Below are 25,325 nucleotides of genomic sequence, written 5' to 3' on the forward strand. Positions count from 1 at the left end.
GCATCCACATAGCATGCCAACATTTGCAGGCTGAGGATTATCCAGTTGAGCCATTGTGTTGGCTCTGACTTACTAGCTTTGAAAAATCATTGATTTATGAGAGAGATTCCATGTCACTTTGCAAATGTCGTGGCAGTTGGTGCCTAGTCAGAAGTGGGGAGTTTAGTCCAGGTCTCCCCTTGGGCTGTCACTGCTGTCTCCAGGGTGGCCCCTCCCCAGGGTTTCTGGAAGCTGGAGTCAGAAGCCAGCAGCTGCTACTCTAGGGCGAGATGTGAGCATCTTCACGGAGTCTTAACACCTGTGCCAAACACCTGCCGCTTGGCACGTACTCCCGATCGATAGTGGACTTCTGTCACGAAAAATATCTACAATATGCAGCCTCCGATCCCATCAATTGCTGGCTACGATGATTTTTTTTAAAAAATCCTGTTTGTACAAAACATGCGCAGTCTTTGTTTCTTGTCATTTTTCCCTGAACTATACAGTGGAACAACTGATGATGTAACTGATGTCACATTATCACATTGGAATAGGAATTACGAGTCGTCCAGAGAGGATTCGAAGTGCCCAGGAGGACATGTAGGAGCTCCGAGCAAACACTACCCCATTTCCTATCAGGAACCAGCTCATGCGTGGGTTCTGGGATCTGCAGGCTGCCATGGGCCCATCCCCAACTGACCATGGAGGGCGTAAATGCCAACCTGCTTTCCCTCCTGGGTGTCTGTCAGGCTCAGCTTTCAAAGGAGGCCACATTCTGAGTCCGTCGCCTTTGCCTCGGACATGCCCTACAACCACGCAGAACAGAGACGGGGCGCTTGGGGTTGGGGGAAGGGCAGGCAGGAACTGTGGGGTCACCAGTGTTCTTTCCTGTTTGGGGAATCTGAGCATTCATCCCCTCTCTTCACAAGCTAATTCAAATGTGGGGTGACGGCGCCTGGGGGAGACAGGCAGCGGCTTGAGGGTTGTTAGTTTCACTGCTAGAAATGCATGGGCGGACTGGGGAGCAGAGCCCCACAAACTGAAGAGCCTCTCCTTGCTGAGCCCTGTCTGTAAAAGGGTTCACCGAGCCCCCCGCATCTCCAACGTCCCTGGTCCCAACCCCCTTCCCCACAGTCCTTGAACTTCTCTGCGTGAACCAACATTTTCTAAATAATTTCCTACATAAAATCAACAAGAGGGGAAAATTCCTCTTTAAGCACATGTCTGCACAATTCCATGTCTGCTTGACAGAGAATCATCAGTGACGGCCCCATGGCCCACAAGAGGGCCGGGATCGTAAGCAGCTGATTAATGGGGAAAGACAGATTGTTGATATTCAGGGAACTCAATATTCTAACCTCAGACCCATGTTTACAGCACATGCACTTGTGAGTTTAAAAAAAATAGTTCTGTTTTTTTTTTTTTTTCAGTTTGGTTATTAGGAGAGTGCTATAGAGTATGGAATCAGGTCAATAGGTCTACAAACCAGATCATGCCTTAATATATGATTTAGGGCTGAAAGCCCACTACACCCTGGGCATAGGCTGGCCATGATGTGTGCCATAGCACCTACAACATGGCCTAGGAAACCCTTCAGATCCCATTGTGACCCGCTTTTCCAACGTGTGGTCCTGTTCTTGAATGTGACCCATGCACCCCTGGCTGCAATCGCCCTTTTTTCTCTTTATTTTTTTAATGAGTGACTAAGTCGCAGAACCCTTCAAGAAACCTGATTCCCCTGAAGAATGATAATATTTCGTTCTGCATTTCTGCAGCACCCAAGTTCATGGTCAGCTGGAGGTGACCACTCTCATTTCCATCATCTTGTTATGGCTTCGGAATTGGGCTGTATTATTATCTACCCCATTTTGCAGAGCAGCCAAACGAGGAACAGAACAAATAACTCATCCTAAATTACCCATGAAGCCAGCCTTATTAGAATTCCCAGGCTGCTGGGTTCACCACAAAACCACAGCGTTTGACAAGCAGTGACTGTGCCAAACCTCCTTCCCAGATGACCCTCGGCTGTTCTCCAGGCGAGTGAGGGGAGGACAGAGTCTGCGCGTGGGAAGAGGGCGGGCGCGGCGGAGAGCCGTGGAAGGGTCTGGACAGAAAGGAGAGAGCAATCATTTCTTCAAGCCAAAAGGCTGAGATGTGACTGCGAGGTGAGGCACGGGTTGGAGTCTCTCCACTCTGCCGGGGCGTGACTTCCAGGAGGAAGCTGGGGTCTTTTGCTCAGGAATGCTCCGCAGGAGCGCGGGCAGAGGTAAGAAGCAGGGGGTGTGCCCCACAGGGTGCCCGCTCCTCTTCCCACCTCACGTCATGTCTGCTGCCACCAGCTTCCTGTCTTTTGGTCGCTCCCGGTGCTGAAGCTCTGCTGAGGAGTATCTGCGGGCAGGCTCACAGACCGTGCAGAATGTCACCAGCCTGGATTTCTGCCCCTTCCCAAGCCGCTCATCCTCTGTCCTCAGGATGACATCACCACTGTGAATACACTGACCAGGTGCACCTCACCCCTCAGCAACCAGGATAAGGCCTGCTCCTCCCCTCCACCCTGGGCTTTGCTGGCAAGCTAAGACTCGGTCTGTGGTGCCAGTATCCCATATGGGCACTGGTTCGAGCCCTGGGGGCTCCACTTCCAATCCAGTTTCCTACTTATGACCTGGGAAGGCAGCAGAGGACTGCCCAAAGCCTTGGGACCCTGCACCCACGTGGGAGACCCAGAAGAAGCTCCTGGCTTCCAAGTTTGGATTGGCCTAGTTCTGGCTTTTGTAGCCATTTGGGGAATTAACTCATGGATGGAAGATCTCTGTCTTTTCTTATCTCTGTGTAACTGTGCCTTTCAAATAAAAACAAATAAATACATATTTTTAATGAGTCATGTTAGCAGGAAATTTACAACACCTTCTCATGCACTTGAAATCATCTCTTGGCCAGTTGGAAAACCTAATACCACATAGATGTTATAGAATTGGTCGTCCTACTCTACGGTTTAGGGGAAAACGTCAAGGGAAAATCAGTACTGTTCACGACAAACACAATTTCCCCAAATATTTTCTTTTAAAGAGTCAGTTACTATTTTCACTTTATTTAAATGGTAAAAAGAGCCAAAGAGAAGAAAGATCTTTTATCCAGTGGGTTGCTTTTCAAATATTCACAACAACCAGGGCTGGGCCAGGGCAAAGGCAGGATCCCAGAACTCAATCTGGGTCTCCCACATGGTTGGCACAGACCCAAGCACATGAGCTGGCACTATGTCGTCTAACGTGCACTGGCAAGAAACTAGAATCGGAAGCAGAGCTGGGATTCAAACACAGACACTCTGATACAGGATGCAGGGGACCAAGCAGAGCCTCAGCTGTGCTCATCCTTCCAAATCTTGTTGATCTGTGACTGGTTGAATCCTCGGGTGCAGGGCCCCCAGACTTAGAGGATCAACCGCATTGTAGAAGGAATGCAAAGAAAATGAAAAAAATCATAGTACTGTTCTACTTGAATATGCAGAATAGAGATTTTCTGCAAAACAATAAATTTGGAAATCAGATCTTTTTGAGAGAAATGATGTCTTCAGTTCTTCTGTATCGTTGCTGGCACCAACAGCCAGGCTTGCAGGATTGAACCAAAGAGTTTTGGACTTGAAAGGAAGAAGGGAGGGATGCCTGCTCCTTCTGACCCTGGAGGACTATGGGAGAAAGGAAAGCAACAGAGAGAGGCAGCTGCAATGAGGAGTGTGGACCTCAAAGCTTTGGCTGAGACCTGGAGAGGGTTAAAGAGTGTTCAGAATTGAAATCAGCATATACTTTCCCCTCTCTCGTGTTCACTGCAACATTACTCACATTAGCCAGATGAGACGAGCCAAAATGTTTGACAAATGAACGGAACAAGAAAAATGCAATCCTTACGTGCAATGGACTGTTTTCCAGCCTTAAGAAGGAAGGAAATCCTGCAGTCCATCTGGGACACTGTGGAAAGGCCCAGAGGACACTATGCAAAATGAAATAAGCTGGTCACTCAAAAACAGTACATGCTTCCACTTATAGGCGTACCACGGTCCCTCTCATATGTGGAAGCTAACACATGTGGCAAAATATGTGTGGACACCTTATTACTTAGTATATGGATATTTATAAATGTTATCAAGTGATATCCCTTATGTAATAACATAGCTCTCTTACCTCATTCTACAAACTTTGGCATGAATTGCAAGTAATGTGAGCTTGGTATATCCATGCTTGCCTTCCAAACAGTTACACACACACACACACACACACACACACACACACACAGATTATCAGCATATGAAGTGAATATGGCAAAATGCTTTCAAGAAATAAAGATCACCTGGTCTAAAAATAATGGAATCAAATAGTCAAACTGTAGATGTATGTATACAGAGAGAATGGCATTTACCAGGGGCTGGGTAGGGGGAGCAAGAAGGAGTTTCAGCTTACCTGCTAAGGAAGCAGTTCAAGGCGATTTACTCCCAAAGACCTCCACCCCACCGTGGTGGAACCTGTAACTAGCGAGGCTGTAATCAGGACTGCACTTTTCGTTAAGAGGGTTGGCACAGGGTTAAGCGACTTCACAAAAAGCAGTACAAATCCACAGGGAATGGAATTCTCCTTCCTGGGCCTTATTTTTCTTCGTCAAGATCTTTTTTTTTTTTTTTTTTTTTTTTTTGGAAAGGCAGTTTTACAGAGAGAAATAGAGGCAGAGAGAAAGATCCTCCATCCACTGGTTCTCTCCCCAAGTGGCCGCAACTGACAGAAGCTGAGCAGAGGGGAAACCAGGAGCTTCTTCCAGGACTCCTATGTGGGCGTAGGGTCCCAAGGCTTTGGACCATCCTCCACTGCTTTTCCAGGCCCTAAGCCTTCTTCACAAACACAACTATGGGTAAGAGAGTGTCCTAAGATGCCGTTCTAAGTGCATGCAAAGCTGGGGAAAAGGGCCCACACTCATCTTCAGGAAGTGACCGGTGCGGCATTCCCCACCAGCTGCCAGCACCCTGGCCCTGCATGCAGGGCCAATGTAACTGATGATTGCAGAGTGACCTCTTTGGGGATAGAACCGGACAGGCAAGGTGAGAAATGAGCAAAGCGCATCTGATTCGAATTCTTCGTGCTGTGTGCCTAGGATGGGCACACACCTGCGGACCATCCCCAGGGGACTGCTGAGGCGGGTGGTGTTGGTTGTGCATGTCCACCTCGGCAGGCTCGGATGCTTCCGGCAGGTGGGACCTGGCGGTCTTGGCTGACGCCCCTGCCTCCCTCGCCCGTGAGCAGCCTCCACTTGGGAAAGGCGAAGAACCTGCCACTCACAAGGTCCTAATGAGCTGGCTTCCCAGACAGCCGCACTGTGCGTCCGTCGTGCCAGCGCACTCCAGTGGGGCTCCTGCGCTCTGGCTTCACAAAACATTGGAAACCCAGGCACACTGGGGGGAAACTTCCGACCTTCAAACGTGCCACTTGTTTTCTTAGAACCTAATGAGACGCAATCGATGATAAATTAGGGTTTGAAGTGGAAAAGGGCTTGCTCCCTATATGGGGCTGTGGGGAACCAAGCTCAGCCCCCATGGAGACCTCTGCTATTTTCCAGAGCTTTCTGGCTGAGCCAAAGAGGCTTGAACGCCTGACCTTGTTGGCAGTTATCTTCGACCCCCTGCTAGTTAACACATTCCGGATAGGAGACTCAGCAGCTCCTGCAAACTGTTCTAGACAGCAGCCAGACACAGTCACAGGTGCCCTATACAGATAACGCTGCAGGCTTCCAGCGGGCATCAGACATAGTGGCCCCTGCTTTCAGATGGCTGAGATGTGTCAGAGATGCCCAATAGTTGCAGAAACATATTTAGGACTAGCCCCAAGCTTGGCAGGTTGCACCTGTGGCTTGTGGGACAGCCTTTGGGGCGATGGAGGGTCATGCAGACCGAGGTGCATCCCTGCTTATGAACTTCTTCCAGGCCTCTCCTTGTAGGATGTGATCACCATGTGTGCACAAAGTGTCCCTTGAGGATGATCGACCTCCTGTGGGGCAGTGGGAGTGACCTCACGTGGCTGACCACACACGGTAACGTGGAGGTTCAACAGCCAGGGTCTGGGCCCTGATTTTAGACGGCAGCTGTGTGATTTGGGGCAAGTTTCAGACCCTCTCTGGACCTCACTGTTTCCCGCTGTGGGATCGTCACTCATGGGATCTGCATTGTCCCCCCAGTATGAACCTTCTCTGTGTGGCTACTTCTATCACCACCCCTTCCTGTGGGGAATGCCACCACCTTGTGTGGCAGGTGCACAGAATGCAGGAGCAGGCCCTGGCTTGGAGGCTGGGACTGGATTGCCGGTGTGCTGGGCACTGGGGGCTGCAGCATGGAGTGACGGGGTTATTGAAGGCATGGATGAACAGAAGTGGCCCCTACTGGGTGGAGTCTCAGACTCGTACCTTCACCTTCCTCTAAGCCCCTCGGTGGCTGCTCTAAGGAGTCTAGAAGACTACATAGGTGTTGCCAGTTCCTTTGGCAGGCTGGAGGGAGGCTGTCTCTCTGCACGGGGTGCTCACAAACCAGATTCTTTCTGATGCAGCATCTCAGTCACCAGCGGACAGCCTCCTACCATCACTCTCGTTGGATGGGCACTGTCCATCCAGCCCATGCCATGGGCGCTGGTTGCATCTCACACAGCCCAAGGCGATGAGAAGACCAAGCCATCTGCTTAAGATTGCAGAGGTGGGGAGGGGACCCCAGACCTCTGAGTCCCAGGCAGGGCCAGCCACCTGCCCAAAAATATAGCCGGAAAATACCAGAAAATACCAGAAGCAGAAATTCAGAGCAAGAGGTGTCCAAGCTGAGGGCAAGAGGAAAGGAGAGATGAGCAAAACCTCCTTGTGCTGGACACACCAGGCTGCAGAGCTGGGCTGGGAAGCCTTCCGGAGGGGGCCTGGTGTTCCAGTCACTGTGGAGAACCCAGAGGCCTCCAGTGCAGGAAGAGAGTGTTCTTCTGTTTTCATCTTGCTTTGTAATAAGGCTTCAGATCTAATTGACTTGATAGGTCAGTACAAATGCTAGTTCGGTCAAAAACAGTGTTGGGATTTTGGCTCCGGGGCAGCCATTAGTCATGCCTTGTCTATGATCTTCAGGGTGAAACTCCCAGTCATGCCATGGGGGAACCTTGTAGGGTTTCACATCCTATAGGATAGGATTGGTCCTGGCTATAACCTAGACCCCTCCCCAAAGGCCCCTCATATTCACCCACTGGGCACAGCCACCTGCTTCCTTTCACACGGGCATCTTAGGATAAGGACTTTAGAAAGTGCTTGGCATGTTTGCATGGATCTCTTATTGTGTGCATGCTTGGGATTGCTAGAACCTTCTTATTCTTATAGCTCTGGGTATTTTTGCCACCCAAAAAGGCAACTCCTGGTCTTCAGATCTTTTTCCATTGCTGAGAGGGTTTTTTTCCTGAACATGTTTTCTGAAGGACCCTTCTCGTTTCCATGCCTTGGCTCCTGCTAGCAAGCTGCTTACTTCCCAGCATTCTTCGAGACTGTGCGCCAGCTGCGAAGAGCGTAATCACTTGCAAATGTTTCAGGGTGGAGGACTGACGAGTGCAGGGCCTTCATCACGACACCCATTTTTTTTATTGGGGAAATCTCACATGAGACAGCCTCTTGCACTACGTCCTCCTGGTCCTGACAGTCTTTGCAAAAATGATTAACCGAGAAGGTTGGCTTGTCTGCAACTGGAAACAAGGGGAGTATCAAGGGGACCAGGACTGACGGGTGAACTGAGGTGCTGTCTATGCCCACAGCAGTTTCTAACCGTGGAAACCACGTACCCCCCTGCTTTTGTTCCCATGTGCCACATTGTCCCCTCCTGGTCTGATGGGTCTGGGGTGGCACTGGGAGCCTCTGAAGGGTCGTCAGGCAGTGGCGGGCAGGGACTGCTCTGGTAGGGCTGGCTAGCAGGACCCCACTGCACCCCTAACACTGCTCAAGTTAGGTCCTGCACCAATCAGAAAGCCAACTTCCTTTACTCTTACGGCCAGTTACCTTAGCTGTACCTCTGCCCTGTCCCAAACACCCTGCCAGGAGCGAAGTGATGCTGAAGAGGGAGATGGATGAGCCAGGCAGGCACATGTAGCTGCTCGGGATGCCCACATCCCAACTGAAGTGCTTCCCAGTCGCACCCCAACAGTTCTCTGCTATTATGCACCCTGGGAGGCAGTGGGTCACAGCTCAAGCACTGGGGTCCAGAGCCAGTGTTGTGGCATAACAGGTTAAATCACTCTTATAGGAATGCCAGTTCAAATCCCAGCAGCTCCACTTCCAATTCATCTCCCCGGAAAAGAGCAGTAGATGGTCCAGGTATTCGAACCCCTGTCACCCACAGGAGAGACGTGGCTGGAGTTCCAGGCTCCTGGCTCTGGCCCGGCCCAGCCCTGGCTGTTTCAGGCATCTGGGGAGTAAACTAGCAAATGAGAGATTCTTTCTTTCTCTCTCTCAGAAACTCTGTCTTCAAATAAACACACTGTTGAAATGTGATGGGCTAATTGCTATCCTTTTGGGAGACTGGATTGAACATGCTCTTGGCTTCATCCTGACCTGGTCCTGGCTAGCATGGGCATTTAGGGAATGAGCCAGTGGATGGAAGATTGCCATATGTCGCTCTCTGAGTCCCTTTCTCTTTGTATTCAATTGAAATGAAAATGAAATATAAACTAAAATAAACAAGGCTAACTTTGTAAAATAAATTGAGTAAATAAAGAGATAATAGTGCTGAGTGCTAGGGGAGGCAGGGTTCTGATCGCATGAGCAGAGTGAAGAAGGCAACAGTGAGTCAGCTGGGAGCTTGCTAGGGTTTCATCTCTGCCCACAGTGAGTCAGCTGGGAGCTCTCTCCAGGGTTTCGTCTCTGCCCACAGTGAGTCAGCTGGGAGCTCTCTCCAGGGTTTCGTCTCTGCCCACAGTGAGTCAGCTGGGAGCTTGCTAGGGTTTCGTCTCTGCCCACGAGAGAGGCCTAAAGGGAGAGAATTCGTTCTCTCCAGGCCTCTCAGCTCTGGCGGCTGCCCATCATCCTTGCCACACAGTAGCGTCAGTGTGTGCGGCATCACCCCTGTACCTGTTTATCTCCATCTCTACACAGGTGCTCCTTGCACCCCCACAGTGACAGCCACGTTGGAGGAGTCTGCAGGAGGGCCCACCCCCTCCAGCATGGCCTCACCTCAACTACCTCCATCAACACACACACACACTGCATCCCAGGAAGGTTGCAGTGGGACAGTTGCAAATAGAAGGGGGCTGGGGAGGGGTCCTAAGGAGGTGACACTTGAGTGAAGACCTGGGGGGAGGAGAGCAAGTTCTCCATTCAAGTCCGCCCTTGCTCAGGGTCTGCCTGGCCTGGGTGACATCCCCATGCCACATGTCCTCCTCCTCTGCCTGTGGCTGTCCGACCTGGGCAAGTCCTGTCCCTGCTGCCTTCCTCTGCCTCTCTGGAAGGAGTGAGTGAAGGGAAAACCTCTCTCCCCACCCCTAGACCTCTGAGATCTGCCCAGCAGGGGCATGCACCTGCCAGTGGGTTTGCAGCTCCGGCATGGCCCCGCATCAGATTGCTTTTCAGCACCAAATTGGTCTTTCATTTGTAGCATTTTCTGACATGCCTGCCTATCCAGGCTTCAACAGAGTTCTCTACAGCTGGGGGTTGCACGGGTGCATATGTGTGGGTATATGTGTGTGTATATAGTGTGTCTATGTGTACATGTTCATCTGTATGTGTGTGCATATGTGTATATATATATATGCATGTGTGTATGCATTGGGTGCCTGGACGTGTATTGTGTTCATGTGTATATGTGTGTGAGCGTGCATGTATGCATGTGTATATGTGAATGTGCATGCACATCTATGTGTGTACATTATGGACATGTATTATATATGTATGTGTAGTGTGTACATGTGTGCATATGTGTATATGCATGGATGAGGATATATGTGTGCATTCTGTGCATATGTGTGTACTGTGTTGATATGCATGTGTGTTTGAGTGTGTGTGTGAGTGCGCATGTGCATCTGTGTGTATGTGTATAATGCAGGTGCATACATCGTGTATATGTGTGTACATGAGTGTATGTGTGTTAGAAAGCATGTGCCTCTATATGTGTGTGTACACAGATGTGTGTATGTGTGTGTATTATGCCTGTGTGTGTGCACACACATGTGTGTGAGCACCTGAAAAAATAGCAAAGTCCAACTTGAAGCCAATAGCTCTTTCTCTTGGTCTCCATTTCTGCTCATGCTGACAGCAATCATGGCAAGACAGACCCTTGTGAGGAATCCCAACAGGAAGGGACCCTCAGGACATGGCAGGCCCAGGCAAAGCAGGAAGCCCTCCTTACAGACATTCCTGGAACCTCCCAAACCTTGTGCATGGTCTGAGGAGCCGCACACGGGTAAAACCCACAGGTCTTGCTCTCAGGGCCTCCCACCCTAGCCGGACCCCTGACACACAGGAAGGCCATCGCTTGAATTGCTTGGCACTGGAATATGCCCAGAGCATCAGTGGGAGCCCAGAGGAGGGGCGGCCAGTAGAGTCTGGTGTCCATGTAAGTCTCAGACACTCCTGCCCTGGCCTCCCCACACTGCCAGCCCAGCCCCTCAGCGGGGGAGGGCACCTTCCTGAGGGGGAGGCAGCCAGACTTGGCCTCCGGTCATGGTCAGCCTGGCCACACTGGGCTGTCACTGAGAGAGGCCACAGAGGCTACCCAACCCACATCTCCCAATCTGAATGTCTTGATGAGCGGTTGGTGGCTGCCCCCCTTCAGGGGGCACTCAGTTAGCTGGAACCAGGGAGCCACAGTTGCAAGCCAGATGCTGTCCCCTGCACTGGGAGTTGGATCCTGTTCTTCTGGGTGCAGTCCTGCTAGGAGGCCAGTGCTGGCCATGGCATTGCCCAGAGTGTATGGAGGTGCACCTGTACAGGGCTAGGAGGAAGGGAGGGGCTGGGACTGCTTTACCTACACGGGAGAGGAAAAGAGAGGAGAGGAGAGGAGAGGAGAGGAGAGGAGAGGAGAGGAGAGGAGAGGAGAGGAGAGCGAAGGGGAGGAGAGGGGAGGGGAGAGGAGGGGAGGAGAGGGAGAGGAGAGAAGGAGAGGAAAGGGGAGGGAAGGGAAGGGAAGGGAAGGGGAAGGGAAGGGGAGGGGAGGAGGGGTGAAGAAACATTAACCCAGTAAAGAGGGGAAGGCAGAACACGCCTGGTAGAAGGAACAGCAAAAGCTAAAGTCCTGGGGTGGACTGGGCATGGCAATTACGAGGGACTGAGAAAAGGGCCCAGGAGGTGGATGGTGCAGGCAGGGAAGTGTGGAGGAAAAGGGGGAGCAAACAGTGGGACAGGAACACAAACCAGGCAAGGCCCACCGACTTGCCCAGGGCAGCTGTCCCCCACTCCTCCCAAGGGTAGTGGGAAGCCACCATTTGTTGTTGTTCTTGTTATTTTTAAACATCCACTTATCTTTACTGGGAAGCAGATCTATAGAGAGAAGGAAAGGCAGAGAAATAGACCTTCCATCCACTGGTTCACTCCCCTGATGACTGCAAAAGCCAGAGCTGAACTGATCCAAGTCCAGGAGCCAGGAGCTTCTTCCAGGTCTCTCATGCGGATGCAGAGACCAAAGGAGTTGATCACTTACCGTGCTTTGCCAGGCCATAAGCAGGGAGCTGGATGGGAAGTGGAGCAGCTGGGACACGAACCGGCACCCATATGGGATCCCAGCACTTGGAGGTAGAGGATTAACCAGTTGCACCGTCGCACTGGCCTGCCAAGGGGATTTTAAGGAGGAGGTGTTTCTGAGGCCGGTTGCTCTGTTGGAAAGTAGCCATGGACTCTGCTCCCTGCCATCGCAACAAGCCACTCAGCATCACCGTCTCATGAGCACCAGGCCCAGGCTGGGTGGGACTCAGCCCAGGGCCTTGCCACCTTGCAGCCGGCTCCCAGGCCGCCCTGACAGCCACACCAAGGCCTGGGCCCAGAGGACCCTACAGTTGAAACTCATTAGCATCAGGGGCTTGACACTCACCCCACTCCCTATGCTGTCACTTCACTGCACTCTCCCACACGTGCCCCATCACACCAGGACAGCGGCTGCCCTGCACCTGCTTCTGATTCCGATAATGGCCCCGGGTCCGACAGCTCACAGAGCCAACCGAAGCCCTTTGGGACAGTCCCCTGCTCGCTTAGGTATAAAGAATTTTGTCTTCTGGTCCATTGAGAGCATCCACACCCTCCATGTTATACAAACATACTATTTTTGTAGGCAATGCATGCACTCACTGGGACAAATAAACAGGTTGGTATCAACAGGAATCCTTTTCCTTCCCAGAGATTCCCACTGTTGACCCGTTCTCCACAGATAATTCCAATGTGTGCTCCAGAAATGTACCATGCACCACTGACACTGTGATATTCAGAGACATTTTTAATTTGGAAACAGGTATAACCCTTAAGCTAAGGGTTACAGAGGACACATTTTCACCATCCTGGGCACCATGGCCATTGGGAGATTGGGTTGGTTTACTTATTTGAGAAGCAAAGAGACAGAGAAAAGAGAGAGAGAGAGACAGAGAGAGAGAGAGAAACATGCCCATCTGCTGGTCTGCTAGTTCAGTTTCCAAATGCCCAGAAGAGTCAGGGGGCTAGGTCTGAACAAGGCCAGGACCTGGGAAAGCAATCAGGTCTCCCACGAGAGAGGCAGGAATGTGGTCCCTTGATTTCTCACTGCTGCATCCTGGGCATTAGTAGGAAGCTGATGCCGAGAGCAGGCGCCGAGTCTGGGTGCCAACTATGAGGCTAAACTCCCACGGCCAGAACCAATGGGTCTGTGTGTCGGGGCAGGTGTCCAGTGCAGTGTGAGGTGCTCACCGTGGGTCTGTGTGTCAGGCTGCCTGATACAGTGTGGGGTGCTCACTGTGGGTCAGTGTGTTCAGCTGCCCGGTGCAGTATGAGGTGCTCACTGTGGATCTGTGTGTTAAGCCCAGTGTCCAATGCAGTGTGAGACACTCATCATGGGTCTGTGTGTCAAGGCAGGTGCCCAGTGCAGTGTGAGGTGCTCATCCTGCTGACCACACCACCCCAAACCTGGTCATGACATGCCGAGGCAATGCCAAACATGTTCTCTGGGAGAAGCGGGAGAAGCACCCCCAGACCACAACAATGGACAGTGTCCTGTGCTAGCTATGAGGTATACTCCTTCTGTTAGCAAAAGGATTGGGAGGCGGGTGCTTAGGAAGATTCCTAACTCCAACAAGGTTAGAAATAAATGTAGACAGATTGGCTCTAAGTCATGCATGATTGAAAATTGGCGATGGGTGTCTGGGCTCACTACAGTACACTGGTTAATCCAAGTGTGTTTGACAGTTTTGGGGGATGTGAAGACCAGCACTCACATGGTACAGGAAATGATGATGATGATGATAAGTGTCGGTGCTAGCAAGGTGAAGCAGCAGGATGATCCTCTGCCTATGGCACCAGCATCCTGTCTCAGCACCGGTTCTAATCCCGGCAGCTCCACTTCCCATCCAGCTCCCTGCTTGTGGCTGGAAAAGCAGAAGAGGACCAAAGCCTTGGGACCCTGCACCCACATGGGAGACCTGGAAGAGGTTCCTGGTTCTTGGTTTTGGATCAGCACAGTTCCGGCCATTGTGGCCACTTGGGGAGTGAATCATCGGGCGGAAGATCTTCCTCTCTGTCTCTCCTCTTCCCTGTATATCTGACTTTCCAATAAAAATAAATAAATCTTCAAAAATGCACCTGCACTAAGGCCAATCAGATTCCTGAAGTTGTCCCCAACAGACAGTACAATAGGTTAGAAGCACTAGTTTCTGGTAGTGAGGAAAGAAAAGGAAAAAAAAGTAAAGTAAAGGAAGGAGGAAAGGAGGAGGAAAGAAAGAAATGAAACCAACCACTCCAAGCAAGCTCAGCCATTCGAAGCCCCAAGTTCTCAAAAAATTTAGCCAGGCACCTGTCCTGCTGCTGGGGCGATCATCAGTGCGCTGGCTTTCTCGCACATTCCCGGCAGAGCTGAGTCCGACTTGGACACATGCTGGGAATGGGCTTGTGTAACCAGGGCTCCTTAGCAGTGGGATGAGAAGATATCAGCGTGCAAGTCGGAAGTAGCTGCATGGAGTGAAAAGGCAGGCGAGTGGCAAGGTCAAGGCCAACCCAGGCACACACTCCAGGGGAGCTGCAGGTGGACGGCTTCAGGAAGATTATTGCTCTCCCCAAACTCTCCCTAAGCCCCGGTTCTAACCCGGGTCCTATGAGGTGCTGTCCAGGGGACTCCATGTAGGCTGTCCCCATGGGCCCTGACTCTTACAGCTGGCGGGACGGCTTCAGACAATGTATTCTCAGTGTAGCCTGGGGTCCCAGAACAGCTGGAAGTGCTTCTCTCCCACTCATCTCTACCCAGCGTCTCAGCTTAGCTGGGCAGACAGATCCTAAAGTTCTTCCAGCAGCATCAAACTTTGCCTTAATGCTCTGAAATTCCAAAAGCAATCAAGTGCTCTCTGTAATCAGAAAAACAGAGACCCAGACTTGACAAGGTGCAACTTCCCCATGAGAAAGTCTTTTGAAAGAAATTGTGTGCCCTTGTTTCTGTGAATATTGCAAGAAGGAAAAAAATAAAGCTTGAATAATCCAAATTTTTGCAAATGTAGACAGCCCCCCAATTGTCCAGCCACTTCCAAAGCTGAAGTGCATTCAGGCAGGCTGGAGGGATGCCTGAGCATTCACTCCCAAATACACAACAGCTTTGCTTATAACCAACAGAAATTTGTTTCGGGCTCACTGGGTGCTTGCAGGCAAGCTGGGTAGGAGGTAGGCTACTTAGGGTCCCTGCGAAGAGGCCCAGATTCCCCTAGTCACCCTTCCTCAATCCAAGCTCCCACCCTTTCTCATCCTCAAGCGAAGGGGACAGTTGCCCAGGATCCCACAGCCCTGCACATAAGGTCCGGATGTCCCAGATCTCCAGTTGCTCTGTTCTCCTGAACTCAAGTCAGCCATAAAACCTTGGGAAGTTTGCTTGGGAAGAGGAAGTTGGGGGGACAGGATCTGAGCAATGTGACCCTGCCCCTTCCCTGTGGCAGGCAGTACCATTGTAATGTACACCAGGAGTGGAGGGAGCCAGGGCCTGCGTGAGTCCTGGCCTCTCAAGTGTCACGCGCTGGCTCTCCAAACTGACACCAGCTACTGGCACTGCAACCAGAGCAAGTGGCAAAACCCCTTGGTTGTGGCACAAGAACGTTAGAGTGACCCAAATTCCTCCCCTCCACCAGATGAGTCCCTGGAGCAGGGGAGAGGTCGGGGGAGGCTGTCCTATAGTCATATGCCCAAGTGCAAGCCAGCTGGACCACTTCAGAATAACTTTTAAATTTTTCTTTGTAAGTTTATTTCTTATTTTAAAGGCAGCTATAGACAGTAAGAGACCTTCCCTCTATTTGATCACTCCCCCAAAATCCCACAACAGCCCAAACGGAGCCAGGCTGAAGCCAGAATCCAAGAAGTCCATCCAGGTCTCCCCAGGAGGTGGTGGTGTCCCAAGCACTTGACGTTCGCCAGCTGTCTCCCAGGCTGCCCATGAGCTGGAAGCTGGACCAGAAGCGCAAGGGCTGAGACTTAAACTAGCGTTCTGATACAAGACACAGGTGGCCACACAGCAACTTCCCTCCTGCCCCCCACTGGGCCATGTTTTAGCCTCATGGATAGTGGCTGCCTCCATGTACCCTTCTGTCACGTGGGCACAGGAGGACGCTCCATGTTGGGATGCTACTGTGACAACTACACGAAGTGGAGCACCCCAGGTCCCACCTCAGTGTATTGAGCATGCCAAGTGTCACAATCAGTTCCTAGTATGGTGATGAAACGATGGGTTAAGTCAACTACAAGCTCAGGTGTGTGCTAGACTGGCTGACAGAAAGGCTCACTGGGGTATGTCCCCCTCTGCATCACTGATCTCTGCCATCCTGAGCTCATACCAGTGGGAACATTTCAGAAACTGCAGAAAGTCATACTATAAGAGAAGCTTACTTGGTTGCAGACGATTCTAGCATACATGAAATCTATGTGTGTGCTGGTTGCTGCTCAGCCAGAGCTCCCTCCCTCCCTCCACCCAACAGCTGGGTGCCCACTCCCAGAGGAAGCACCTGTTGGAAACTGCTAGAGTTTGTCCAGCCCCTCCTCCCCAGACTGTGCTGATGAGTTCTGTTTTCTGCACACATCCCAACTTGGAGTTAACTTTGCGCGTGTGCCCTGAGTTGGAACGCAATGCATTTTACACCTACTGAGCGGCCTGGGTGTTCTTTCTGAAAAGACTGCAGAAAGACAGGTGCAGGCCCTGTTGTGGGGGGGAACTGGGATCCACGGTGGTAATTCCACTCCGAGTTTCAATTATTTATCCCGTGGCTGCCTGGCTGGGCACAGCCACAGGGCCAGCGCGGGCTCCAGGCACCCCAAGTCCTGCAGCCTACAAATAATCCGGGCTTGTCGTCGAGATGGGGCCTGGTCAAGGAGGGTCACATGTACGCCGCTGTGCCCCAGCCACGGGCCCCTGAGTGGTCATGGGCCTGGTGAAGCCGCCCAGGATGGGTGAGTGTTCAGCCAACCAGGGTTTCTCTCATTCGTGGATGCTGACTGGTTTAGGATAACTGAGGCTGCCAGTGTGGCACAGGGTCCCCCACAGCTGGGTTATGGGGTAAAAGGGGTGGCCTGGCTGTCTGTTTCAGGAGTGCCAGCCAATCAGAAGGCACCGTCAGAGCAGTCCTTGAGTCTTTGTTTTACCCAGATCTGGAACCTCTGCTGGGAAAGTTGGTTCTTGCAACCAACTCTGCTGGGGAAGTTGGTTCTTTCCAATTTGAAATTGGAATTTTATGGTCAGTGAGGAGGGAGCTGAGAGGTTTATTTGCAAGTGTTAAGAATCTGCAACAAGTAAGAACAAGAGAGCAGGAGAGAGAGAGAGAGAGATAGAGAGAGAGAGAGAGAGAGAGAAGTGAGATGAGCATCTCAAGGTGCTGTTTAAGCCAGAGTATGACACTGGCCCGAGTACCCCTCCTGTGCCCTAACCTCAGCCCTTGCCACTAGACACTTGGGGGTTTCTTCCATTTTGTGCAGAAGCTTGTTTGTATTTTGTGTAAAATCATTAGTGATCCACTGTACTGCTCCCTGGGCGCCCAGAGAAGCTAGATGGTGACAAAAATGCTCTCATGTAGAAAACGAAGACCCAGATTTATTCTCCAGGAAAGCCTGCATACCTCCTCAAAAATGTGTGACCATGCGCAGTCTAAAATTCAGCTTTGCCTGTTTGTTCCATGTGCTGGGAAGCTCGGAGTGAAGCTGCTGCTTGTCAGTGAGTCGGCTTCTTTCACAGCTAGGGGTTGGGTATTGTGATTTCACTCTGGTAATTTGGCCCTTGCGTGTTGGCAAGTGCAGCATTTCAAGCATTGTGTGCTATAATTTTATTGCAAGTCATCTCAACTCATCTTAATGTGTAGCACTTCCTGCACAATGAGGTCTCAGCAGGACCCATCTGGAATGGGCTGTCCTGCGGAAGGCGGAAATCACAAACTGACCTGTGCGTTCTCCAAGTCCCTTGCTCTCATCTCTTTCTGCTACACTTGGAACCGCCCCTCCCTGGAACCAGAAACCCAAGACGCACTGGTGGTCTCCCTTCTGTCCTCAGCATCAACGTCCAACCCCCGAGCAGAGCCTGTCCGCTCCTGGTGAGCAGCATGTGCGACCTGTGTCCGTGGTCGTGGTCACACCTGGTACAGGGGAGGGTCTCAACTGAGCGGCAGCACTCAGGTTGTTCTCACCACCTCCTGAGAGACACCAAGCTGCACCACTCTGCAGCTGTCCGCTGCCTCCATGACAACGCCGTGGCCATGCAGTCTGGCCCCATGCCACCCTCCATGCACACCTCGGCCATTCTGCTCCCACTCAGCCAAGCCAGCTCTCCTGCCCTTGTCTGAGACCACGAGCCCCCGCAGACTCTCCCTCTCCTAACCCAGTGTCTGCCTGCTGCCGTTGCTTCCCAACCCCCAACCTGCTTTCCTATAAGACACACACTACACAATCACACAGCAGCTCACAAACCAAACATCTTTTGTCTTGTGTTTTCTGTCATCTGAAAATAGTCAGCACTCTCATTGATTACCTCCCAGACCACCTGCCCGCAAACCTCGTCACTCCTTGGTCACTCTGTCACTATCCACCCTTCACTGGCATTCCCATTTTCCCAGCTACAACAAAAGTGTCTCAGTGCGTTTTTCTCAGGCAACATCTGAGCCACAGTGAACGAGTTGAACCTTCTGTCATCTTGTGTTGGGTCTGGACCCGTTTCCGCCCCCCTTCTTCCGTCTTCCACCACCCCAACTCTCAGGCACACAATCCGCTGATGTAGGGAAAGCCCCACCTCTCGCATTTCTCTGCCAGGAGATTTGGTTCAACTCAGCAACAGGACTGCCTTGTAACCTAGTGAGTCTCTGCCGAGCCCTGGCCCTGGGCGCCGTCGCTTGCACCTCGTCCTCTCCTAAGAAACGTTTGAGGGAAGTGGAAAGGAAAAAGAAAATGTCTCACCCGTAAAAGGTTGGCAGGTGGCAGTGTGAGAAGAAATGTACTGCCGAGGAAGTGTGTGTGGTCCGCGTAGCTGACCATGCACTGTAAAACTGAGTGATCCAACGCACCAATGAGAAACAAGGTGAACAGCTCATTTTTGGGAAATAGGCACTACTGTACAAATGTAGAAATAATGTCCCCCAGTCCTGAAACCAATGATCTCAAACAAGGTAATGAACCACTGCCTCTTTTATCTTCTCTTAAGGATTAACTTATTTTTTAAAAGACTCATTTATTTTTATTGAAAAGTCAGATATACAGATAGGAGGAGAGACAGAGAGGAAGATCTTCCGCCCGATGATTCATTCCCAAAGTGACCGCAACAGCCAGTGCTTTGCCAATCTGAAGCCAGGAGCCAGGAACTTCCTCCAGATCTCCCATGCAGGTGCAGGGTCCCAAAGCATTGGGCCGTCCTCAACTGCATTCCCAGGCCACAAGCAGGGAGCCAGATCAGAAGTGGAACTGCTGGGATTAGAACCAGTGACCATGTGGGATCCTGGCGCATTCAAGGTGAGGACTTTAGCTGCTAGGCCACTGCGCTGGGCCCTAACTTATTTTTATTTGAAAGGCGAAGTTATAGAGAGAAGGAAAGGCAGGGAGATAGATCTTTTCCAAATGACAGCAAAGCCAGAGTTGAACTGATCCAAAGCCAGGAGCCAGGAGCTTCTTCCAGATCTCTCATGTGGGTACAGGGGCCCAAGGACTTGAGCCATCCTCCACCATTTTCCCAGGCCATTAGCAAGGAACTGCATGGGAAGTGGAGCAGCTGGGACTTGAACTGACACCCCTGCAAGATGTTGGTCCAACAATCAGAGGCTTAACTTGCTACATCACAGTGCTGACCCCAAGCTAACACCTCTTCAGAGACGATTCCGGGACACTATCGAAGCTCTTTTGTACCACAAGGGGCAAAGCGAGGCTCCCAGCGTGCAGGTGAGCTGATCTCCACATCCCACCTGGCACAAGGAGGGGTTGTGGACCACCATGCAGGTCATCCTCCATCTCGCCCATCGTCCCCTGTCCACTCGCCTACCCTCCCAGGTCCTGAGGGGCATGCAGCTGCCATTGGAGACCAGATCTAAACAGGGCTGGAGGTAAGCCTGAGCCAGGGGCCGCCTGAGCCAGTCCACCTCCTCCCTCCGTGCTGGCAGCAAACCCGCAGGTTTCCTGAGCTTGCCAGCATATCCCTTCCAGCTGCTTCAGGGCAGAGCTAGGATTCTGAAGAGCACAGCAGGCTTGTCTAACACTCTGACCACTCTCCACCTTGTCCCCTGAAAGCCTACTGGGCCAAATGTGCCACACACTTGATGGTGCTCCTAGCTTAGAACTGTTGCGCCGTTTCCACGTCCAGTGACCATGCAATTCACAGCAGTGAGGAGCAAATTTTAAAACTTCATGCTGAGTGACATGGCCCCAGCTTTCTAGGGGTCCTCGGGGTGGATGGGGTAGCACCTGCCTACAGCACGAAGTTGGCTGTGGGAGTGACCAGCAGGGTGGTAACCGGAGCCAACAGTGAACTTCAGGGCAGTCTGGCAGACACGGGCTGCAGGTTTACAGGGGTGCATCCTCAGCATGGCTGAGACCCTCCCAGATTTTCCCTGCCTGGCCACAGCCTGGGCCATGGTGGCCGTTCCTGCAGGCCAAACACACACCTGTTCTGTGCCGAGCAGGCCTTCCCTGGGCCCCCTGACACCCCACACCAGGGCCACCACATTAGCAATGCTGCCCAGCTCTGCTCACTCACGGAGCAAGGATGAGGTAGTATCAGCTCAGGCCGTGCCCCAGCACCTGCCCGTTTCAGTCCTACCAAGCAACTTTCACACCAGCACTAGATGGGTCTGCCCTAGCCTTAGCAGTGGGACAGATGGTCACCTTCCTCCCTGAAGTGGGCATAATTCAACTTTCACAAGCCAGGAAGGGCAGCAGGTTCTTTCCATGTAACAGCAGTTTCAGAAGTATGATTTACGTTGGAGGAAAGGGAGGAGAGGAAGCAGTATACTTTGTCTTTAAAAAGGGGGGCAGTGGTTTAATACAGGGATCCAGTGGAAAACCACTTATTATTATTTTTTTCAAAATGACCTTGTAAAGACTACACGATAATGGGAAAAAGGTATGTGACTGAAGATGCAGGGAGAAAGAGCGCTGCGCGAAATCTTGACTTCTGCGTGCAGATGTGGGCAAAGCACAGCTCAGGACCAGAGAACACACATGTGCGTGCTTGAACAAGCACATCGCAGCGAAAAACATGGGCATTGTGTGGTTGCTTCTAGAAGAGAAACAAGCAGATGCCTGGCAGCATCCAAGGGCCTCTGAGCACTGCAAGCCTTAGATTAGAAGCTGGAGCTTGGAAATGAACCCAGGCGCGAGGATGCAGCATGCAGGTGTCCTAACCACTAGGCTCAATGCCCCTGGATGTCCATTTCCTGGGAGCAAGTCTGAGCATTTCCTGAGGGTGTTGGAAATTTGGGCTCTCTGAAGGGGAGCCCCAGGGTACCACAGGAGCGCGGCTTCAAGGTGGAGGTGCCTTAGTGCACAGTGTAACCTGGCTGTGTGCAGGAGGGCTCAGCCTGTGAAGAGGAGTGTGTGGTTGGCCATGCAGACTTTGCTCCATGGGGGTTATTCCAAGGACTCTGTCATGGTTACCTGCAAAGCGTCAAGGCCACAGTGCCTGCTGTCTGCGTTATCTTGTATCTTTCTCTGGTGCCCATGCACAAAACAACCTCCACATTTCTTTGTTTGCTCAATAAGGGGCCTAGATCAAGGGAACCTGAAGCCGTGTGGGTCACTAATTCTGAACGGATTTGACTTTGAAGCAAACCCAGACCTCAGGGGACATTGCATCACAGCCTCAAGGGCCACATAGCATCAAAGCCAAAAAATTAACAGTGATACTTCAAAAGCATGCTTTAATTATGGACAAGAGACAATCTTGTTGATTAAAAACTGAAAGATGGCAGAAAAAGGACCAACGCCCCCTCCAAACCCCCCAGCCCTGCCCTCATTCCTTCCAGCCCTTTCTAGAGACTGGCATTGTCTGTGTTCAGAGACCTGCAAAACAAACCATGTTCCAAATAGTGGAAGGGTTAGTGGTGGTGACTTTGTTTTGGTTTTTATGTTTCCTTGTACCTAACCAGCTGGGCACCCTTCATCAGAGGATATCCTAAATCTAACATCTCCGGATTCTACAGCAAATTCAGGTTTTCCGATGCGGAATGTTTAACCTCTCTGTACTCCCCGAAATATATACACACACTTTTCGTGTTAGCTTGCTGAACACAATCGGTCTCACTTAACTTGAATGCAATCTGCTTGCGTCGTGGTTCTGAGTCAGCAATCTGTCTTGGATGTTGATTCACTCACTGGTTCATTCCCCCCAAGTGGCCACAATGATCAGAAACAGAGCTGGTCTGAAGCCAGGAGCCAGGAGCTTTTGCTAGGTCTCAAGGGGCCCAAGCATTTGTGCTAACCTCTGCTGCTTTCTCAGGCTAAATGGGAAGTGGAGCAGCCGGGACTCAAACCAGTGCCTATATGGGATGCTGATGCTGCAAATGGCAGCATTACCTGCTATGCCACAGCACCAGCCTCCTGTACCTGTTTGTTTTTATGTCAGGTCTCCCCACCCGCTGGGACCTCCCGTGTGATTTCTAGTCTATCCGGTACCCAGTGATGTGTTGGACATGCAGCAGGTGCTAGGTAAAGACCGTCCGACCTGCCTGGGGCAGGCCACTGCTGTGCAAAGATGGCCGAGAGAAGGTGGCCTGGCTGCTGAGTAGCCTGGGCTGATGTCACAGGGCAGGGTACTTGGCAGATAGGCATGGTCCAAAAGGGAACCTCCATCCCCAGCTTCCCGCCGGGCTCCCACCCCTGTTAAAAATCAACCAGACTGCACCTGCTAGGATTTGTTCGGTTAAAATTAAGAAAAGATTCCACAGCCCCCTCAAGCCTGCCTTTGAACCAGGAGTCTGATGAAGAGACTTCATCTTTCATGGCAGCTCAGGGTGAAATATAAACAAAGCTAACCTCATCCTCGTCCTATCAAAACCCACACTGCCCCATCGTGGCTGTCCTGCCCAGTGGCCAGGAGAGGGGACCAGAGACTGGATCAAAACTCACACTGCCCCATGGCTCGCCTGCCCAGCGGCCGGGAGAGGGGACCAGAGACTGGATCAAAACTCACACTGCCCCATGGCTCGCCTGCCCAGCGGCCGGGAGAGGGGACCAGAGACTGGAAGAAGAATGCTGGCTCCCTCATATCACAGCCACACAGCAGTAGTTGTTTTCTGCATAAAATGGGCAGTGCTGGTTTTATTAGACTAGACACAGAAACAAGGGATAAGAAAAAGATGATTCAAAAATGTTTTGTAGGTCAGATGGTGGTCGGGGTTTTTTTTTTTTTTTTTTTTTTTTGGATAAATAAACACAAATCAGAGTTGAGGGCAAATGTGACCAAAGAGCATCTCCCTGGTGATTCTCTCTTCCTTGGAACCCCACATGGGCCCCTAAGGAGAAGAGTGGCATGCAGTCAGCTCTTCATGTATATGTATCCCACATTTGTGCAGTCAATCAACCCCAGAGTGAAAATATCTGGGCAGGAACTGGCCCTGTGGTGCAAAGGTTTGAGCTGCTGGCTGAAGCACCAGCATTTAATGAGCGCTGGCTTTGATGCTGGCTCCTCCAGCTCCTGCCCAGCCCCTGTTCACGCTCCTGCAAAAGCATCAGAAGGTTCAAGTGCTCAGGACCCTGCCACTCACATGGGAAACCCAGACGGAGTTTCAGACACTGGCTTCAGCCTGGCATTGTCTCTGACTGTTATGGCCATTTAGGGAGTGAACCAGAAGTTGGAAGCTCTCTCTATAAATTGTTTAAAAAGACAAAATATCTAGAAGAAAAAATGAATTTGTGCCAGATATGTGCAGACATTTGTTTTGTCATTATTGCCTAATAGTACAATGTGAGGATACTTCCAAAAGGTTATGGAAAAATAGAATTAAAAGATGCACTTATTTTTAAACCTGTGCATAGCTGCTTCATAACACATTCTTTTCAGTGACTTTTTGAAGATATTCATAATATAAAACACTTTTGCACCAAGATGGGCTGATCTGGTCATCCCATTTTCCACAACCTCTTTGAAGGACCCTTGTTTAAGCACCTTTGATGCAGCTTTGCAGGACATCAGGTGCTGTGATTGTCTAGAGAGAAGTGTGTGAGAGGATGTGTGTGGGGTCCACGGACACTCAAGCACTGCAGCTTTTTACACCAGGGACCCGTGCGTCGGTGGGTTTAGGTGCCAGAGCAGAGAGCTGCAGCCAAGTGCCCAGGGTACACTGAGGAAGAGCCGGGTGGGGGGTAAGGCTTTGCTGTGTTCACTTGCAGGGGAGGCAGCGGTGAGGGGAAGCCGCAAGTGCTCTAAAAGCCGGAAACTATTTTCACAGGTGCATGGAAGTTTCGCGAGATGTAAGTTTCATTCTGCGCATGAAAAGCGCAGTGATTGCATCTTGTCTGTGGTTTTCTGCTCAGATTGTGTGCAACTCCTGAGAGAAGGAGTTCTAGCCAGAACTGCCGCCTGCAGGGACACAGAGAACTTGAGTTACCCTCCGAGGTTGAAGGGACCTCCAGGACAGGTGGCCTTGTTTGTTGACAGTCATATTGCTAGACACCCTCAGCATTTTCCTAGGACTCGGCAGATGGAGGAGCATGGCTATAGACCCACACTGCAAGAAAGTCTGTGGTAGAGATGGGGAAGAGAAAGAGGAAGCTATTTCTAGAATCTTCCACTATTTCCAGAACTTTCCACCACTTCCAGAATCTGCAGCTGCCTCTATTCTGCAGATTCTTCTACTGGCAGCAATTTGCCAGCAGCCAAACTGGAGCTCAGAGTGAATCACCAGGACAAGGAATTGACACCCCTCGAGGGATGGGTGGGAAGTTCTGGGGTAAGAGTGGGGTGGAGAGAAACCTACAGCCCCTTGGGAAAAGCAGAGACTTGCAAGTGATTGTGTTGCCTTCTTGCAGAGAAGGGACAGATGGTACATTCTAGAAAGACCTTCCTGGCTCTGGCTGTCCCAACGCACAAGGGAAAGCTTTGGAGTCCGATACGTAGGTTGAAGTCCTGTTCCCTGCTGCGGAGTCTGAGCAGTCTCTCTTTCCCCAGCTGGCAAATTCTGCCATCCCAAGCTGCCATCGCGGGCTGCAGTGACTTTAATCTCTAACAGCACAGAATCGTCTTCCCACACATGCCGGGCACATGTGAGAGCTGAATCAGCGCTAGCTGTAATTGTTCATGAGCTCTTGACAATGGTGGCTTTCTTCCTTGTTCCTCCCTAACCATCATGAAAGGAAGGCCATAGCTGAAAAACATTTACCTCCAAGGCTGAGAGCCTGTGGAGATGTGGAAAACAAGACGATTCCAGAGTGTTGACATGGCAGTACCAAACGTTGACAAATAGTGATCAATGTTTTTCAAAAAGATTTATTTATTTGAAAGTCAAAATTAGAGAGGGCAGGAGATGGGGGTGGGGAGAGGTCTCCCATTTGCTGACTTACTCCCCAGATGGCCACAGAGGGCATGAGCCTGGCCAGTCTGAAACCAGGAGCTTCTTCTGGGTCTGCCATGCGGTGCAGGGGGCCCGAGCATGTGGACCATCCTTGACTGCTTTTCCAGGCACATTTTTTAGAGAGCTGCATTGGAAATGAAGCGG

At 51.3% G+C, this 25,325-nt stretch overlaps 1 protein-coding gene across 2 annotated transcripts in view; it reads left to right on the top strand.

The window, feature by feature from the left end:
- The window catches only part of CLDN14 (claudin 14), an 86,646-nt gene that overhangs the window by 15,540 nt on the left and 45,781 nt on the right, over nt 1–25,325 (top strand). The window lies entirely within an intron of this gene.

The sequence above is a fragment of the Ochotona princeps genome, chromosome 3, assembly GCF_030435755.1.
Source record: "Ochotona princeps isolate mOchPri1 chromosome 3, mOchPri1.hap1, whole genome shotgun sequence".
NCBI lineage: Eukaryota > Metazoa > Chordata > Mammalia > Lagomorpha > Ochotonidae > Ochotona > Ochotona princeps.